The following is a 22,342-nucleotide window of genomic DNA, read 5'->3' as shown; positions in this document are numbered from 1 at the left end:
GAATTTGAACCATATAACATTGAACAAAATTAGTTAACTAAAAATGTACCCAGTTAACTGAAAAACATACTATCAGTTAAACACACGTAAACTTTCTCCCATATTTTTTTCTATTTTCTCCCCCTTTTTTACATCAACAAAAAGAAATAGGAAAGAAAACAAAGGAACACATTTTTGATAAACATAAAGTAAATGTTGAAACCAAAAGACATAAAACATCTTTAAAGATCTAAAGACTTATCTTTGCTGCCAGGGATCCTATCACTCCTCCTAAGTTGAGTAGGGTCAATAACTTTGGGTTGTTTCTTTTTCTTTGGAGGGGCTTTTTCAGGTATGGTCATTTGGATGCTTGGAGGAATAGGTAAAACTGATTTTCTAGCTTGCATTTGGGTTCTTCTAGGACTATTTTGCATAGTTAAAGAAAGAGAGGATTCAGGCACTGGCTGACAACTAGTAGGAGCAAGGTTTGGTTGATCAGAAGTTGGGTTTTGTAACTGCTGATCTTTCTTCTCGCTGTCATCTCCTTTCTCCTCCTCTTGACTGGAACCATTTCTACTTTCACTTTTCCCATTCTCACTACTGTTGTTACTTTTAGTATGAGATTAGGAAGTTTCATTTAATTTTTCTTTATCAGATTCTTTTTCTTCTTTTGATTTTTCTTTTGCAGTATCTCCCTTCTTATCTTTTTTCTCTTTTTCTTGAACCTCAGCTTGCTTACTTTCTTTCTTTCCCTTTTCATCAGTTGCTACATTCTCTTTTTCTTCTTCTATTTCAAAATTTTTTACTCCACTAGAACCAGCCTCATTTCAATTGCTAGTACTAGCAGTACCATATAGGTAGCTTCCAAAGTATCCAAACTTTCTAAAAGATTCACCAAATAACTTTTGGGCAACCTTCTTTATGAACCATTCCCACCTATCCATTATGTTAATCAACATATCCATCTTGGCATTTTATTCAACCATAATCCCTTGCTATAATTTATGAGATTTTTCTAAAATAGTCAAACTCAATTCACTAATTTCCTTGATTTCCTTCATCATATCCGGATTTACCTTAGCCATTTTCACAAATTTTGACATTTTCAACTTCTTTTTCTTTTTCATCTTCATCTATCTTATAACCTCCTTCTTTCAACTTACTGGAATATCATATTCTATTTCAGAGTCTAATCCTGACTCAGATTCAACTTCAATCTCAGTTTCTTCATCTTACTTTTTCTTTCCTTTCTTACTTCTTTTCCTACCATCATCAGCCTTGAAGATCTCCTTACTAGGAATAGGGTTGCTATACTTCTTCTCTTTGCTTAAACCAACTCCCACGGCTTGAAATACAAGAGTTAAAGGCATAGCATATGGCAATTTTTGATGCTTACTAGACTTAGCAATCACTTTAAAAATCAAATATGGCAAATTATATTTGATTTTGTTAGCCAAATACCACATGATGCACAGATCAAGATTATTTGCATATGAATGGCTACCACTTCTAGGATTGAGCAAGTATCTAATGAAGGATTGCAAAATCCTAAAATTTTGAGGGACTAGACTGATGTTAGTTATGTCATTTTTAGGTGTACCCTTGGAAATATAGATAATTGAAATGCCTTTTCATTATACCGTTCAAACTTCTTAGCTTCTTTGAAAGTCCCAATCCCATTTCCATCATTAGGAAGGTTTAAAGCAGAGGCTATAAAATCAACATCAATAACCTTACTCTTCTTCTTAACTTTTGCACTAAAGCTTTCTCCTTTAACTACTTCTTTTATACTTCCATAAAATTCTGGAATCAAATAAAGATAATAAAATTCATTCAATTTGAAAAATTCCATCCAGCTTTGAAAAGTAAATAGATCCCCAAATTCATAAGGCAAACCAAAGAAAGAATCCCATTTGATGTACCTTGGTTCAAAAATGCTTTATTGCACAAAGGGTTTTAGAGCAGGGGCTTTCTCAACTTTCTTATTTTTCTTGGAAGGTTCAGACCCAGCAACACCCTTTCCTTTCCTCTTTCTTGCTAGTTCTGCCACTGTCTTTGTTTCTTCATCACCATCCTCAACTTCAGTTTCTTCTTCTTTTTCTTTTTCGGATCTGTTAGCAGCCTTCATAGCATCACTCAAGAGTTTTTAAGGTTTGTGAGTCACTTGCTTTACCTTTGCCATTGATTTTTAAAGGATTTCAGAGAAAGGCAATGGTTTAAGGAAGAACGGGTTTTTAGTGTTAAGGAATTTTTAGTTTTGAGAGAAATTTGGGTTTATAAGATAATGGAGAATCAATTACAGCAAAAAATAAGGAAGTCTTTAAGAGATTGATTGAAAAGATGGGTACCAATTACCAAAAATATTAATAAGATTTAAATTTTGAAAACAAAAACTAATTTTCGTAGAGAACTGAGAAATTTCATTTTGCCAAAAGCCATTTTTACCCTTTAAAGATATAAAAGACACTTCACTTTACTTAGGGGTATATTTGTCAAAGAAAAATATAAAGAGAGTGAAAATACTCGTTAGAAATAAACTGATTTTAAAACAAGCGCATTTTCTCAAATATACATAGAAGCAAAATTAGTTAACTAATTTTGAAACCCAATTGGCTAAATTTTATAAAAGTATAAAACTAGACAACTGCAGTGAAAAAATAATTAACTAAAAACACATATACGCATAATATAACACTAAACACATATTCAACCAAATTAAGCAGCAAATTCATATCAAATGTAGCAAATATCATTTAATAGCTTCACTCATGCCAAGTTCCCTTCTAATGCTATAATAGTTTTCCTCATTAAGTGGTTTTGTAAAAATGTCTACAAGTTGTTGTTCTATAGGAACAAACTCCAACCCATTGTCACCATTATGAAGATGATCTCTAATAAAGTGATGTTCAATCTCTATGTGCTTTGATTTAAAGTGATGGACTAGATTTTTTGTTAGGTTGATGGCACTAGTGTTATCACACCTTATAGGAACATGATCAACCTTCATACCAAAATCTTCCAATTGTTGCTTCATCCATAGGATTCGGGCAACACAACTTCCTACAATAATGTATCCTGCTTTAGCAGTAGAAAGAGCTATGGAAGTTTGTTTCTTACTATGCCAAGACACTAAGGCATGACCTAGGAATTGGCAAGTACTCGAAGTACTCTTTCTATCCAATCTACTTCCAGCAAAATCAGAATCAATATAACCAACTAGATCAAATGTGTCACACTTAGGATACCATAAACTAATTGAGTGTGTGCCAATGAGGTATTTGAAAATCCTTCTAACAGTAATTAGATGAGATTCCTTGAAACATGATTGAAACTGAGAACATAAACACACACTAAAATGAATGTCAGGCCTAGATGTAGTTAAACACAAAAGTGAGCCAATCATACCTCTAAATAGCTTTTGGTCAATGTCTTCTTTACCTTTTTCATTCTTTTCCAACTTGATGGTGGAGCTCATAAGAGTTCCAATACTCTTCAAATCATCCATTTTGAATTTCTTTAGCATATCTTTGATGCACTTGGATTGATTAATGAAGATACCATCATTGTGTTGTTTAATTTGTAGTCCAAGGAAAAAGGTGAGTTCACCCATCATACTCATCTCAAATTCATTTTGCATCATCTTAGAGAAGCTTTTGCATTATCTTAGAGAAACTTTTGCATAAAGAAGCATTAGTAGCACTAAAAATAATATCATCAACATAAATTTGAACAATAAGTATATCATGTTTGTGTATCTTTATGAAAAGTGTGTTATCTACTTTTCCTCTTTGAAAACCATATTCTAAAAGAAACTTACGAAGCCTCTCATACCAAGTTTTAGGGGGGTTGTTTCAATCCATATAAGGTCTTAGTGAGTTTATAAACATGATTAAGAAATTCATAGCTTTCAAAACTTGGTGGTTATTGAACATAAACTTCTTCATCAATATAAACATTCAAGACTGCACTCTTAACATCCATTTGATATAACATAAAATTCTCATAACATGCAAATGCACATAATATCCTAATAGCTTCAATTCTAGCAACCAGAGCAAAGGTCTCATCAAAATCAATACCTTCCTCTTGATTGTATCCTTGAGCTACTAGTCTAGCCTTGTTTCTAATAACATGCCCTTTATCATCCATTTTGTTCCTAAAAGCCCACTTAATACCAATGAAAGAATGATTTCTAGGCCTCGGAATAAGTTTTCATACTTTGTTTCTCTCAAATTGATTGAGTTCTTCTTGCATAGCAAGAATATAACTCTCATCACTTTGAGCTTCATCATAAGACTTTGGTTCTAATTGAGAAACAAATGCAACATTACCAAAGTATTTTTGAAGTTAAGCTCTTGTCATCATCTTTTGTGAAGGGCTATCAATGATGTCCTCCTTTGGATGATCTCTATGATATCTCCATTCTTGAGGTAGGTCATCATAATGTGGTTCATCAATTTGGAGCTCTTTAATATTGGGCAATACTTCTTGATTACCTTCTTGATCTTTCTCATTTGCATTTTCATTGATAATTCCGTCCACATTTTCACTTTGAGGCTCATCAATAGGTTGACTTTGTTGCTTTTGAGTCTCATCCCTTTTTGTTCCAAAAGTTCCTCCTAGTTCATCATCATCACAAACAATCTTTTTTTCTAAGGAGTTGTTAGTTTCATCAAATACAACATGTATAGGTTCTTCAACTATCAAAGTTCTCCTATTAAAGACTCTATATGATTTGCTACGTATGGAATATCCCAGAAAAATACCCTCATCCGATTTCACATCAAACTTTTTGAGGTTATCCTTCTTGTATTCAAAATGTAACACTTACAACTAAATGCACAAAAGTAAGAAATGTTAGGCTTTCTCTCTTTTTATAACTCATAACAGGTTTTCTGTAAAATTGGTCTAACCATTGCTCTATTCAAAATATAGCAAGCCTTGTTTATGGCTTTCGCATAAAAATATTTTGGAAATTTGTTTTCATTAAGCATTGTTCTTACCATCTCTTGTAAAGTTTTATATTTTCTCTCTACAACTCCATTGTGTTGTGGAGTTCTAGGAGCTGAAAAGTTATGGACAATGCCATTGTTTGAACAAAATTTATTAAAAGATTGGTTTTCAAACTCTCTCCCATCATCACTTTTAATGGAGGAAATGAGTAAGCCTTAAGCCTTTTTCACTTTTTACTTTCTAGCAAAAGGGTGTAAATACATCAAAAGTTTCATCCTTGTGTGCAAGAAAATATATCCATCTATACCTAGTGTAATCATCCACTGTGATTAATGCATATGTTTTACCACTAAGACTTATAGGTGTAATAGGACCAAACAAATCAAGATGTAATAACTCAAGAGGTCTGGATGTAAAAACAACATTTTTTGGTTTAAAAGAAACTTTGGTTTGTTTCCAAGAGAACAAGGCTTGCAAACATGATCCTTTTCAAAATTAATTTTTGGCAAACCTTTAACAAGATCATATCTTAAAAGTTTTGAAATCACATGCATGCTAGCATGAACAAGTCTTCTAGGCCACAACCAACTATCTTCTTCAAGAGACATAAGACACCTTTCATTTCCATTTTCAATATCATTCAAATCAAGTAAACATACATTTTCACTTCTACGTGCAATGAATAATGTATGATCAACATCCAAACTCCTAATCTCATAATGTGAAGAATTAAAAATAACTTTATAACCTTTATCACATAGCTGACTTACACTAAGAAGATTGAATTTAAAACCTTCAACTAGTGCAACATCTTTTATGCTTGAATTCTTTCCAATGGAGCCACTTCCAATGATATAAGCTTTGCGTTTGTCACCAAATCTCACATGTCCACCACTTTTTATGGTAAGGTTTGAGAATTTTTCCTTGTCTCCAGTTATGTGCCTTGAGTAAGCACTATCAACATACTATTGTTCACATTCTTGCTTACTTTGAAGGCATACCTGAAATTAGTTGACTATTTCTTAGGTACCCAAGCAAATTTGGGTCCTTAAGGGTTAGAGACATTAGAAACTATTCCTTTAGGTATCCAAATCTGTTTCACCTTTAAGGAACTTTTCCTTACGGGATAATGACTAACCATATGACCATTTTGATTACAATAGAAGCAAATAACAATTGGTAATGAAGAAGATGAAGCTTTCGTAAAGAAATTTTTGTATTTGCCATAATGCATGAATCCATCATAACCAAGACCAGATTTTTGATTTGATAATCTTTGAGAACCAAGTAAAGTATCAAGAATTTGTGTGCCATTAGTGAATTTAGCTAAATCATTTGTCAAAGATTCCACCTTGGCTTCAAAAATCTTATTTTTCTCAATGAGTTTTTCACAAGTAGTTTTTGAATCTTCTAGCTTCTTTTTCAACTCATCAAACAAAAGAATTTGATTTTTATAAAACTTGTTTTCTTACATAGCAATACTCATAGAAATATTTTCTGATCTCAAAGAAGTAATTTCTTTGTTTAAAAAAAAACATCTTTTCTTATAAACTTTGTATTCTTCATACATTTTGGCAAATGCATCTTCATATTCTTCAATACTAAGAGATTCAAAATTATTTACCTCATTGTTGCTTTCTTTTTTATGAGAACTTTCTAGTTTGTTCTCTTCTGCAGCCACGAGACAAATGTGTGCAACCTCCTTATCACTTGAGTAGTCACTTGAGGAGTTATTGCTATCCTTTCAGCCAGTAACTTATGATTTCTTGCTCTTGTCCTTTGAATTCTTCTTTTTCAATTTAGGATAATTTGACTTGATGTGGCTAGGTTTGTTGCATTCGAAGCATTTGATCTCACTTTCATCCTTGCTTGTTTCACCTTTGGGAGAATACTTCTTTAGAAATTTCTTATATTTTGAACCTGCCTTTTTGAATGCTTTCTTGAATCCTCTCACAAACATAGCAATATCATTTTCATCACTTGAGCTATTGGAGCTTTCACTTGAGGCAACCTTAAAAGCTATAGTTTTCCTTTTCTCATCCTCTTTGTTTGATTTTAAGGCAATTCCTTTCTTTTTCTTTTCATCATCCACATTGCTTTTGTTCTTGTCATAAAGCATTTTATGAGCAATAAGAGAATCAATCAACTCATCATAAGTGAATTTAGAGAAATCTTTAGTGTTAAAGATCACTGCCACTTTTGTTTCCCATGATTTAGGTAGTGCCTCAAGACTTTCTTGACTAATTCTTGTTCAGTGAATTCCTTTTCAAGTGCTTTGAGGACAATCACCAGATTAGTAAATCTTGTGCTCATTTCTGAAATGGTTTCTCCAGGTTTCATTTCAAATAACTCATACTCTCGAACAAGTTTATTGGCTTTTAATTTCTTCACTTAATTAGTACCTTTATAAGTGACTTCAAGTTTATCCCACACTTCTTTTGCAGATGTGCAACCTGAAATATGATAATACTCATTTGCATCAAGTGCAAAATGAAGAATATTTAAAGCTTTAGCATTTGAAGAAATTTTCTTTTAATCAAGTTCATTATATTCCTCTTCAAGTTTTTCTCTATAACCATCGGCATATAATTCTAATGGAATTTTAGGACCTTTAACAATTCTTTACCATGCTTTAATATCAACAGATTATATAAAGTTTCTCCTCCTAATTTTCCAAAAAGAATAATTATAATCATTAAACAAAGTTGGTCTAGTGATAGAGTGTCCTTCAACTAAAGGTACAGGGATACCCATTGTGTTAGATGTGCCAGCCATTATAGGATCTCTCTAAGGTGTTCAAACCTCAAGCAAGAGAGACAAGCTCTGATACCAATTTGTTGTCCCAGAGAATGTGACCAAGAAAGGGGTGAATTAGACACTTTGGGTAATTTTTTAGTCCTTGCTCAAGACTTAGTGAAAAATTATGGCATGCACTTATAAATATGTGAATAACTTTATTTTCAAAGTATAATCTAAGTGACCTAACAAGTTTTACACAAACAACAACTAAATCACAAAATAATAACTTAATATCAAGTATTTCTATTCACATATAGTTCAAAATATGCAAGTCTGGTTGTTCAAGTGCAGTATTAACTGAATAAAATAAATTCTCAACACATTCAATATATAACAGAGTAATAAAGTACTGAAAATTAAAGAGTTAAGGGAAAAAGATTATCAAATGTAATGTTTATAGTGGTTCGGTTTTGTTGGCCTACATCCACTCTTTCCAAAGTCCCACTTTGAGAGTCACTCTACTATTTGATCTTTTTCAACAGGCAAGATTCAAAGCCTTTGCAATCTTAGCAAGCTTTCCAGGTGCTTAAAACCTTTACACTGTCTTTGCTTCCCACAAATGACCACAAGCTTCACTAGGTGCTTTAAAACCTTTCATAAGTGCGCCTTCACACTTACACAAACTTAAATAGGTTTTAGTATAGATGAAATCACTCTCAATAACTCTCAAATATAGAAATAAATGCTAAAAGATTAAGAGAGAAAATATTTCACTCAAGCTCAAGAGTATTGAATGAAAGCTTTATAAAATTAGCACAAGAAATTCTTGATGAATAAGAGCACTTTCATTAGGTTAAATTGTAGTAAATGAGGCCTTTTATATGTGTTTTTCATGGCAAAAAAGGTCTGCTAGAGAGTGTGTCTAACGACTCTTTAAATTTCAAAAAACTAGCCATTAGTTAATTGAAAGTCATACAGCAAAGTTGTGTCAGGTCAGAGTATAAAAATAGTTAATTAAAATATTTACAGGTTAGGTAGTTTCATAAGATAGAAAATTTAGCCAATGAACTAGTTAACTAATTTAGCTACTGTTTGACTTGAATTTTGAAATTTTGAGTTTTTGAAGGAAAGTTGTAAAAATTATTTTGATCATTCAAAAACCATAGGAATGATGTAAAAACATTTTCCAAACTCTTGAATCCAAAAACAAAATTGATTTTAGGTCTTAAATGGCATAAACTAAAAATGAAATTAAACTTTGGGGTTAAAACCAATTAAAAAGTTGCTATAGATATTGATTTAACTTAACCAAATAATTAATCTCAATTAATTTTGTCTAATAATCAAATTTAACTACTATTGCAAGGGTTAATAATAATAAAAAAATATTTAATAATCCCTTTCGGGCATCATCAAACCTTCTAATAAATGAATTACCCTTTATTTCCTAATAAAGAGTTATTCTATCAATTAGACCATTAATATTTAAGATTATTTTTCAAAAACCCCATTGGATTAACCGTAGTTCCTACTTTGAATAAAAGACCTATTGTTGCAGTCTCGAGAAATTTCTTGCTGGTATGGACCTGTAAAATAGAAAATAAATGGGTTAAAGGTCCACTGGGTAATGGACTTGGTAAGGACCCTCCAACTCTTAAGTTGGAGCTGACAGGAGAGAATAGTATATTAGATTAATTGGGGAGAAACAACATACCTCCATAAATGATCTAGTCTCTTTATATAGGATATGATAATGATTGGTTATGGTAAATCAACTATGTAATTATATGGATATTATTAGCTAGCATAACTATAGGATTACATTTCTATTTATAGTGCATAATTATAGGCATTGTTATATTTGGCAATCCTACCAAGATTGCTTATCTTTAATTAAGATTCTTTCCTTTTTTTGGAGTGGGTCTTATAGTAGTTGAACCAATTGAATGAATCTCATGATTGAATCATTAGGTTCATGAGCTATCTAAAATCTTGAGTTGCTGGATTAATTATATATATTTTAAGGTGCTATATAATTAGTTGCCCCCCCCCCCCCCCCCCTCGAGTATGAATCTTTAGATTCATTTACATGTCGAAGCTTTGGTCATTGCACTTTTTTTTTTTTTTTGAGTGTGGGCTATCGTCTTGATAAACTTGATAATGGTAGAATTTTTAACTTAGGTGGATTTGCATCTTTAATTTGCTTAGTTTGGTAAATTATTCCTTAGGTGGACTTGCACCTTTGATTTGATTACTTGGTGGGCTATCATTTTAAATGGGGTAAGCACCTTTATTTTAACCTGACAGATTATCGTTATAGATGGGCTAAGCATCTTTATTTTAGCCTAGTAGACTATCACTATAGATGGGCTAAACACTTTTATTTTAGCCTAGTGAATTATCACCGTGGATGGGCTAAGCACCCTTAAATTTTTTAGCCTGGCAGACTATCGTCATGATGGGCTAAGCACCCTTTATTTTAGCCTAGTGGACTATACCGTGGATGGGCTAAGCACCTTTATTTTATTTAGCCTGGTGAATTATCACTGTGGATGGGCTAAGCACCCTTTATTTTAGCTTGACAGACTATCACTGTGGATGGGCTAAGCATCCTTAGAGTTTTTAGCCTGATGGACTATCACCGTAGATGAACTAAGCACCCTTAGTTTATTTAGCCTGGAAAACTATCACTGTGGATGGACTAAGCACCCTCAGTTTATTTAGCTTAGAGGACTATCACCGTGGATAAACTAAGCACCTTTTAAAATTTATATGCAAAAATAATGCTTGGACGAGTATTCTTGTGAAGATAATCCATATAATGCATGTTGTAAACTTATCCACAATTTCTCAATAAATAGTATTATAAATAAAATGTATAATGTACATTTTCAGGGGATTTACTAACTGATTTTGATAAAAAAAATAAAAGCCTTCAAGTTTAAAGAATATTTGAGAGTGATATATTATTCATAAACACATATTCATATATACATAGTTATAAAATGAATTTTAATTTCAATCACATCTAAATTCTACAGTATAATAAGTATGAGCGAAATAGAAATCAAAAGCAATGCTAGATTATGGAAATTAGAGCAATAAATTTTAAAATAATTTTAGGTATCTCCAATTACCATTAATCTTGAACACAAACTTGGACTATAATTTAATCTAATAGAGCTTATACTAGTGCCCCTAAATAATTCTAAAATTTAATTTTTAGAACCATATAATTTTTCAAGTCCCATTAAACTAAAATACAATCATAATTTCTATTCATTTAAAGTCAAGCAATGAATTTAATTTTGATAATAATAGAGTTTTGTGTCAAGAAAATTGACTAAAATTCATATAATATTGATTGGAAGCATTATAGGTAATTTTCAACAAAACACAACAATGGTCCAAAATACAAAACTGAAGGTGTGATGATGGACTTATTAAATGTGGCTCTTTTATAGTTATTAGCATAAATCGAGACTGTTTCCCTACCATAGAAACATTGACAATTTTGTAAAATAAATAAGATTATTAAATAAAAATTTTATTAAGTTCAAATAATTTCAAAGTTCTAGAACTTCACAATGATCTCTCATCAATTGTTAAACTATTAAAAATACTGTATAGAAATTGAAAATGTGATGGTTTTTTTTCCTTACTATAAAATCTTTGTAAAATAAAATATAAAAATATCGCCTGAAGCACATGGGTTATATATAGGCATATAATAGCAAAGAAGAAAGAGTGATGCAATGATAAACATTTATACTTACTACAAGAAGAATGTCATTAATTGATCATCCAATAGGATATATACCCCTTTGGCAAATTTAAAACAAAACTCACATGACTATAAATAAATTTTTTAGATCATACTTGAGTAAATTTAGAAATTTCTTGAACATGATAAAAAAAAATTTGGCTGGGTTGTTGAAAACCACAAAACATCCTCTCACTTGGTTCATTCTCCTATTTTGAGTTTAGAATATAAAGAATATAAGGGAGAGACATAGCTTCTTGTGTCATTTCCCACAGACTGCACATCGTTATAATCCATGGAAATTTTTTATGGGCATGGACCTGCAAAACAGAAAATAAATAGATCAGAGGTCCACTGGGTATGGATCAGGTGAGGACCCTCTGACACTTAAGTTAGAGCTGATATGAAAGAATAGTGTATTAGATTGATTAGGAGAAAGAACATACCTCCATAGATGATCTACTATCTTTACATAGGATATAGACAATGATTGGTTATGGTAAGTCAACTATGTAATTATATAGATATTATTATCTAGCATAATTATAAGATTACATTTCTATTTATAGTGCATAATTATAGACATTACTATATTTGGCAATCCTATCAAGATTGCTTATCTTTAATCAAGATTCTTTCTAGTGTGTAGGTCTTACAATGGTTGAACCAATTGAACCAATTGAATGAATCTCATGGTTGAACCATTAAATATCATTAGGCCCATGGGCTATCCAAAATCCTGAGTTACTAGATTTTTGAGGAGCTATATCACCTATGATAGTTGCTATAAAATCAAATTCATAATCTTGTTTTCTAATTATAGATTACAAATCTAAAAATCATTCAAGTATTGATACACTTGAATTGTATAGATGTTTTTATGCACATTTGTATACTATCTCATGGCATTTAGGTAAGTAATCTCATGCATAGTAGTTGATTTCATTAGTTTTTATAATTTCTATTGTCAAGCTCTTAATTCCATCATTTCTACATCATTTCAGGTATTTGAGTGAAGCCCCAGAGCATACGAGTACAAAGGGAAGCTTGGAGAGGTCAAAAGACTGAGAAGTGCTACTGATACAAAGTACACAGGTCATGTAAGCAAAGCCACAAACCTGTGTAACTTTCTGCCAGACGAAAGCCAGAGAGCCAATAGAGAAACAAATGTACACCGGTCGTGTAATTGGACCCGTGTAATCTGAAGGGACCCGTATAAGTCTCTGCTAGGCACAAGCTTAAAGAATTTTCTGAGAACAAACGTACAACGCAGGCCCATGTAGCCATTGCAGACCCATGTAAGTCTCTGTGCCAATGCAAGACTCCACAATTCCACTCTAGTAAGTTATATGGCCCGGGGCCGTGTAGTGACACACGGGCCATGTACCATGCGATAGCCAGTTTTCTAACCCGAATTCTCGCTCTTGTTTACTGATTCAAATCAGACTCCTAAAGCTTTTTGAACTCAAAATGACCTAACCCTAGAACAACCGTTATAAATAGAAGCAGAAAAAAACATCCACGGGGGAAGAGGAATCCTTTTACAACACTTTTAGGAGTTTGAAAGAGGACTCACCTCTGCACTCTCACCAGCCGTCTTGAGGAGGAGAATATCAGTATCAAGAGGAGTTTTCCAGCTAAAGTTCCACAAGATCAAAGCTGCAAGCCCTCTTCGATTCTTTCATTCTATTTCCTTAACAGATTTTTATTGTTTTATTTCTTCTAGACGATTCCTTTTTATTGTCTTTACCCTTTTTTATCATGATGTTTGCTGAACTCACCATGAGTGAGTAGTTTTCATATTCTGGAATTGGGAGAGTAATGCTTGTAATCATTATTATGGATAAACATTAAGTTTTATTTATTGGATTTAAGATTTATTCCTTGATTTAATTTCTTGTGACCTTAATGCATGCTATGTGTTGGTACCCACTTAGTATTTGATTATAAATATTAATTGAAGGGCTGAAAGGTGAAGATTAATATTAGAAAATCAAGATTTTAAACTTAGGAATTCTGACCTAGACATAGGCTGATACCTTTGTGAAATTTCAAAATTGGTCAAAGACCTTAAAAGGTTTTAATTAATTTGATCGCCACGAAAGTTAGGTTTAAGTTAATTAAAATACACCCTAGGTGCATTGAGAGAGGACTTAGGATAACTTAGGACTAATTTCCATTAAGGCAAATGATTCTCAATCCAGTAAATAAATAAGATAACACCCACAGTAAGATTCAAGTGTGAAATCTTAATTCCAGAATTGTTTCAAAATAGATTGTTTCATTTTAAGTTTATCATTCTATTGCTTAAAATAAACAACCTTCATTCCCTCAGTATTCGATAGCCTAAACAGTCAAAATTACTGTGTAGATTAGTACTTACTAATCAAATTCCTCATGGAAACGATACTATACTCATCACTTTATTACTTGTTAGTGATTCGTGCATTTGCGGGGTTGTAAAACCAGCGAAATGAGTTTTTGGTATAGTTGCTGGGGTGTTTGGCTTTAGTAATATCGAGCAATAGGCAATTTAGCTGATTTAGGTAACTATATTTATTATTTGATTTGTTTTATTTCTTATGTTTTCTCTCAGGTACCTGACCTGGTATATGACCAGAACAAGGCCAGAAGAAGAAATCTTGGACTATGATCCGAAGATAGATAGAACTCTGAGAGCCATCAGAAGGGAAAGGAAACATCAAGAGCACGATCAAGAAGACCCTGAAATTCCAACCATGGCTGAAAATAATGACAGGCCAAGACTCTTAAGAAACTACGAAGCTCCATCTGTCCAGGGATTTCAGCCCAGTGTCACAAGACCCACGGTGGAAGCCAACAATTTTGAGTTAAAACCAGCATGACTTCAAATGATTCAACAAACCCAGTTCGGAGGTTCACCAACAGAAGATCCACACTCTCACCTCTAGTGCTTTCTTGCCCTATGTGACACACTCAAGATGAATGGAGTTTCTGATCACGCTATAAGACTCAAAGCATTCTCATTCTCCCTTCAAGACAAAGCAAGGAAGTGTTTACTTTCTTAACCAGCTAGAACGTTCACCACTTGAGAAAACCTCTCACAAGCTTTTCTAGTAAGGTATTTCCTGCCTGCAAAGACTGTAAGACTGAGGCTTGAGCTCAACACCTTCAGACAAAAGGAAGGTGAATCACTCTATGATGCATGGGAGACAGCAGGGGTACTGGAAGTGGACGCCCTAAGCATGATAAATGCTCAATTTGATTAGCTCATAAAGAGACTCAATAGAATGCAAGCCAATGCAGTTGGTATAAATAGTCAAACAATCCATATTCGAACATATGGAGGAGGATACATGAGTTCAGCATAAGGGCAAGTGAATGTGGTCTTTTCTTAGTCTTCTGGGTGAATAGGGATTTGAAAGAATCCTGAATACCCATCTAAATAATATAAGTAATAGTGTTTTGCTAACCTCTCTAACATTTGGTCAATGAAATGGAGAGGAAAATGGTCTTTTCTAGTGGCACTATTTAATTTTCTATAATCTATGCACATTTACCAACCAGTGACTACCCTAATAGAGATAAGTTCATTATTTGCATTTTGAATAATAGTTGTCCCACCCTTCTTAGGAACTACATGTACTGGACTAACCCATTTACTATCAGAAATTGGATATATGATACCTGCATCTAATAATTTTAAAATTTCTTTCTTGACTACTTCTTTCATGTTTGGGTTAAGTCTTCTTTGATGCTCGATAGTGGGTTTACTATTTTCTTCTATAGGTATCCTATGCATGCAAATTGAGGGGTTAATCCCTTTCAGGTCTTCTATTTTATACCCTATGGCCTTGTTATGGGTCCTAAGTTCTCTTAGCAACTTTTTCTCTTCTATCTTAGACAGGCTAGCATTGATTATAACAGGATATTTAGAGTTTGAGTCCATAAATGCGTACCTTAGTGAGGAGGGAAAAGGTTTCAGTTCTACCTGTTTGGTGTTTTCCTGGAGCTTGCCCTTAGGCTATTCCTCCTTTAACTTCTCCATCACGGAAGCTTGAGCTAAGGGTAGGGGTGGATGAGCTGCTAACTATTGTACACATGCTGCTATTTCTATGTTTTCATTATTCGTTGTGTGACTGTGCACAATGCATGCTTCAAGAGGATCTTTAGGATGAAATTTGCATATAGGAGAATGCCTTTTTGGTCTTTGTAATGCCCCTACTACCTTTCAAAGATGCATGATGGCTATTTTTTTTAATTATATTGAAAACATCATAGAAGTTTTTATGGATGATTTTTCTGTCTATGAAACAACTTTTGATGATTGCCTAGCTAATTTATCTAAGATGTTACAAAGATGCAGAGAATCAAACCTGGTCCTAAATTGGGAAAAATGCCACTTCATGGTAAGGGAAGGTATAGTTCTGGGACATTTGATATCAGAAAGAGGAATTGAGGTTGATAAGGCAAAAATTGAAATCATTGAAAACATGCCACTATCAACATCAGTCAAGGGAGTGCGAAGCTTTTTGGGACATGCAGGGTTCTACAGAAGATTCATTAAAGATTTTTTCAAAATAGCTAGGCCACTTACCAACCTGTTAAGTCAAGATGTTCCCTTTAATTTTGATAAAAATTGCCTTGTATCTTTTAACAGGATTAAAGAAGCCCTAATCTCAGCACCAATAATGCAGCCACCAGATTAGGAACTACCATTCCAGGTGATATGTGATGCGAGTGACTTTGTAGTTAGAGCAGTGCTCAAGCAAAGAAAAGATAAAAAGCTCCATGCTATTTATTATGCCAGCAAGACACTCGATGGACAAATTCCTAGCAGTGGTGTTTGTAATGGACAAATTCAAATCTTACCTAGTTGGGTCAAAAGTCATTGTATTCACATATCATGTTGCAATCCGGTACCTTTTGAACAAGAAGGAAGCGAAACCAAGGCTGATTCAATGGATTTTACTCCTGTAAGAATTTTACCTTGAAATCAAAGACAAAAAGAGATCCGAAAATGTAGTGGCTAACCATCTTTTCAGGGTGAAATTGGAGTACACAGGGGACTTCAAGGATTTACCAATTGATGATTCATTTCCTGATGAGTAATTACTAGCATTATCCCAAGCTCCATGGTATGCTGACTTTGTTAATTTTCTTATATGTAAGTTATTGCCTCCAAACATGACTTATCAGCAAAGGAAGAAATTCCTACATGATGTGAGATACTACACATGGGAGGAACCTTTACTATACAAGAGATGCAATGATGGACTGATATGAAGATATAGGCATAATTGAATTTTACCTCCTTGGTGTCGACCGGGTGATAAATATAGATGAGTTCAATGCCATCTTCGTCTTCGACAACACCGGCCACTAGGAGATCCCTAGGAACCACATGCGCTACAACAGCATCAACTTTTGGAGTTCCATTACCCCGAACACGGAGCCATATAACTCCAGTAAGTCCAAATCCTTGGGTATCACAAGTCCAGCCCATGCGCTACATGCACCGAGTAGCCGCCCACACCATCATGGGCCTTGGTGACAGCCTTGACATGGTAAACGCCAGTGAGCACTTTTTCTTATGGTGTATGGTCACCGGGCAGTGCTGCAGCACCGATTTCTTTTTGTGCAACCACATCTGCTACCTCTGTCATCAGCCTACCGGGCACATCGTGCTTGGTGGCCTCATTACAACCATCGCCCTCCACTTCGGATTCGTCCTAGGACATCACAGGTTGCACTCTATCAACGGAACATCAAGAATAGATCAAACTATCTGCATAACCATGGAGATATGTAAGAAGGTGGGCAACACCTGCTACCTACTTGATGCCAAAGGGAATGCCATCCCTCGGAGAGACAAAGCACAATAAGGGCCTGGCGAGACTTCACAGCCATAGCCGAAAGCCCAAGAGCCATTGTTTCATGAGTCCCCCACTGGAGTGCCTCCATACACACCACCACCCATAGACCCGGTACTCGTATATCTACAGCGCATGGAGACTACCATCAACAATAGGATACGAGCAATCGAGGACAACCTCCAGGAAGCCCACAACAAATTGGACATGCTAATGGAGAGGCTCGATGAAGAGGAGCCAAAATCGCCATTATCACCATCAGAGACCTTTTAGAGCTAGGACTATAGGATAGGTTCTTTATTGTAAAATCTTACATACTTTAGTCCTAAACTGCAATCATAGTTCTCTTTTAATTTCTTTTTGTCCAAACCTTTCAATGCTTAATAAATAATATGCTTTCTTATTATTTTTGTACATTTTCTATAATTTTGCATATTATGTTGACATTGAAGACAATGTCCGATTCGAGATTGGGGGGGACAAGTGCATTTCATGTCTTGCATATCATTACATTGTTTAAATTCAGCTATATTATTCTTGTGTACAAAAATTCCAGAAAAATATTAAAAAATTTTTGAAAATTTTAAACTTTGAATTATGAAACTTAGAACTATAACCAATTTCTAGTAAGCTAATAATTGAACTCCACGGAATAGAGGAATGGACGTATCTGGATCGGCAAAAAGGGATTTTAACATGTTGTCTGTGAAAAACCTAATCTCTTTAGTGGAACTGGACTAGTTAAACCCCTTCATAACTATTAATTTGTCACATCGAACTTGTGAAGTTAGGAGAAATTTCTTAAAATATAATAAACCTGAAAATGCCTCACCAGCTCTAGAACATATCTCGTGGACCTATCAAGGCAAAATCCTAGTATATGCTTGATGAAGAAATGATTAAGGCATTTTTTGCTATAGCCTAATTAAGCTTTAGCCACCCTTAGTCACAATATGTCCCTTGCACCCAACTTGAGCCTATATATTTACCTATATGATTTTCTTTGCTTACTCATATTATTTACCTAGCCCCTAGCCTAAACATGTACCTACCCTTTTGAGGAAGCTAAATGCATAAGTAAAAAGTATATTAAGTGCAAAAAGGAAAATGGAGAGAGGATGAAGAACTCGAGAAAGAGTGCAAGTGTGAAATTGAAACTAAAGAAAAATCTGCCTTTCTAACCCAACAAAAGCAATGAGTTTGGGGGAGAAGACAAAAGGGACATAAAAAAAAGGGGGTCCCAAGAATCATGGAAGCATGCTTGGCAATATAAAAACTAAAAGCCCCTCCTCTCCAGAGAAAATCAATAGAATAAACTTAGTATACTTGGTATTTATGCATAAATGCTATCCTCATATTTGCATTCCCTAAAAACCTTTCATTGGCAACCAAGTCATTATCCCTTAGCCCCATTACACCCCTTTTAAAGACCTTTTGATCTTTTGAAAAGTGTATGCTATATTAGTAGAGATAGAAAATTGAGATATGCCTATGGAGTTAGAATTGAGTTACTTCATCACAATTATCCACAATAGAGGCAAATTTGGGGGAGTAAGTGTTTCTCAAGTCTATCCTGATAAAACAGGTTATTTGTGACTTACTAATAGCCTTGCACAGAGGAATAATTACTTAAAACACTATGAAAGGAGGTGAAGTTCCAAATAGGCAGCTATTAGAACCCTTATGCCTTGAAAGAGGGTAAATGGTATGAAGGATTGGAGGAGTTCAATTATGTGCTTATTAAATTATTGGTTATATTCCTAAGTTAGAAGACAAAAGGGACATAAAAAAAAAAGGTGGGTCCCAAGAATCATGGAAGCATGCTTGGCACTATAAAAACTAAAAGCCCCCCCTCTCCAGAGAAAATCAATAGAATAAACTTAGTATACTTGGTATTTATGCATAAATGTTATCCTCATATTTGCATTCCCTAAAAACCTTTCATTGGCAACCAAGTCATTATCCCTTAGCCCCATTACACCGCTTTTAAAGACCTTTTGATCTTTTAAAAAGTGTATGCTACATTAGTAGAGATAGAAAATTGAGATATGCCTATGGAGTTAGAATTGAGTTACTTCATAACAATTATCCACAATAGAGGCAAATTTGGGGGAGTAAGTGTTTCTCAAGTCTATCCTGATAAAACAGGTTATTTGTGACTTACTAATAGCCTTGCACAGAGGAATAATTAGTTGAAACACTATGAAAGGAGGTGAAGTTCCAAATAGGCAGCTATTAGAACCCTTATGCCTTGAAAGAGAGTAAATGGTATGAAGGATTAGAGGAGTTCAATTATGTGCTTATTAAATTATTGGTTATATTCCTAAGTTATCTCCTGAAATGCATTTTAAAACAGAGTTTTGTTTTTCTTGAGGACAAGCAAAAGTTTGAGTTTGGGGGTATTTGATACACTTGAATTGTATAGAAAGCACATTTGTATACTATCTCATGGCATTTAGGTAAGTAATCTCATGCATAGTAGTTGATTTCATTAGTTTTTGTAATTTCTATTATCAAGCTCTTCATTCCATGTTTTCTGTATCATTTCAATTATTTGAGTGAAGCCCTAGAGCATAGGAGTGCAAAGGGAATCTTAGAGAGGTCAAAAGACTGAGAAGTGCTGCTGATACAAAGTACACAGGTCGTGTAAGCAAAGCCACAGTCCCGTGTAACTTTCTGCCAGACGAAAGCCAAAGAGCCAATGGAGAAACAAAAGTACATGGGTCATGTAATTAGACTCGTGTAATCTGAAGGGACCCGTGTAAGTCTCTGCCAGGCACAAGCTTGAAGAATTTTCTGAGAACAAACGGATATGGTCTGTGTAACCTGGCCCATGTAACCAACGCAGACCAGTATAAGTCTCTGTGCCAATGCAAGACTTTGCAATTTCGCTCCAGTAAGTTACACGGCCAGGGGTCGTGTAGTGACACACAGGCCATGTACCATGCAACAGCCAGTTTTCTAACCCGAATTCCCGCTCTTGTTTACTGATTCAAATCAGACTCCTAAAGCTTTTTGGACTCAAAATGACCTAACCCTAGAATAGCTATTATAAATAGAAGCAAAAAAAAACATCCACGGGGGAAGAGGAATCCTTTTACAGCACTTTTAGGAGTTTGAAAGAGGAGTGAGTAGTTTTCATATTCTAAAATTGGGAGAGTAATGCTTGTAATCATTATTATGGTTAAACATTAAGTTTTATTTATTGGATTTGAGATTTGTTCCTTGATTTAATCTTTTGTGATCTTAATGCATGCTATGTGTTGGTACCCACTTAGTATTGATTATAGATATTAATTGATGGACTGAAAGGTGAAGATTAATATTAGGAAATCAAGAATTTGAACCTAGGAATTCTGACCTAGACATAGGCTGATACCTTTGTGGAATTTCAAAATTGGTTAAAGATCTTAAAGGATTTTAATTGATCGCCATGAAAGTCGGGTTTAAGTTAATTAAAATACACCCTAGGTGCCTTGAGAGAGGACTTAGGATACCTTAGGACTAATTTCCATCAAGGCAAACGATTCTCAATCCAGTAAATAAACAAGATAACACCCACAGTAAGATTCAAGTGTGAAATTTTAATTCCAAAATTGTTTCAAAATAGATTGTTTCATTTTAAGTTTATCATTCTAGTGTTTAAAATAAACAACCTTCATTCCCTCAATATTCGATAGCCTAAACAGTCAAAATTACTGTGTAGATTGATACTTACTAATCAAATTCCTCGTGGAAATGATACTTTACTCATTACTTTATTACTTGTTAGTGATCCGTGCACTTGCGAAGTTGTAAAACCAACGAAATAAGTATTTGGCCAAAATACCTAAAAGCATTAAACACAATATGGCAACTAATAGCAAAGTAGAGAAAATTAAATCAAAATCTTGAGATTAACATTTAGTCAAGCTACATCAAAATCCCCTCACTAAAAGATTTAGCCACTCATAATATCAAGAACAAAAACAAAATTTATCAAATTAAAACCAAACATTATCTCTCAAATGATAATAAAAAAAAACTAAGAATAAAAAAAGTAAAGAGAAGAAAAAAAAGCTCTATTGTTGATTCTAAGGTTTTCCTTCAAAAGCTTAGACAAACGTGTAGATTCATTCAAAGAGGGTTATGCGGTATCTAATATCGTTGACTTCTACCACCACAACCTTGTGGATAAAACCAAGTTCAAATGTAAAAACCAAAATCCTTGTAAGATCCAACTTTAACTTCTTATAGGAACAATCATCAAGAGAGATGAACATACCATAAAAGAGATGAACATACCATAAAAATGACTAAGCCAGAAAAAAAACTTGGAATACCAAAGGTGGAGTGGGATTCCATGACTACGGACTTAAACAAACTAGTTTGTGGGGGTGAATTTCTCTTCCCATGGAATGACAAAGGAAAACTTCCTTAAAAACCAATCACTCAAGGGTGATGTAAAAGGCCTTAAGATCTTTTGATCCCAAATTTAATCAGACTGATTTCAATTTAGTTCCATTTCCAAACTAAACCATGACCACTCCTAAAACTAGGTCACCTGATTCATTGCTTACTCAACTAGTTTAGCATATTGAATGTAGTTTTTTAATAGAGGAGAGTTAATTACCATACCAAACTAACTATTCCTCGTTTTTTTTTTTCTTTTGGTTCATTTATTTTCAACTGAGATTCAAACTCAAAAACTTATAGTCATAAAGACAATTTCAATAGTTTTGAGATAAACCTCATACGTAATCAACTATTGCTTCGATTCTTAATTAAGTCATTCTGATTCACCGGCTGGTCCAATTTGGGTAATTTTCCAAAATATGGTGAATGCGAAAAATATTTCTCAATTTACGTTAAGTTGAAAATAAATTCTTAAACCAGGGTGAAAATGGCCATAGTGGATGGTCTTAATTTGGCTCAAGTCAATAATATAAATGTCAAAAATGGGATTTGGTAAAAGATGATACTATAAATGTTAACTAGTGAAATGCAGTCGATACTAAGAATGTTGACTTTGCACAATTGACATTTTTAATGTCAAAAATACCTTGGCAAAAAAAAG

This window comes from Hevea brasiliensis, chromosome 4 (assembly GCF_030052815.1).
Source record: "Hevea brasiliensis isolate MT/VB/25A 57/8 chromosome 4, ASM3005281v1, whole genome shotgun sequence".
NCBI classification, from domain to species: Eukaryota; Viridiplantae; Streptophyta; class Magnoliopsida; order Malpighiales; family Euphorbiaceae; genus Hevea; species Hevea brasiliensis.
This window is presented reverse-complemented; position numbering follows the sequence as displayed.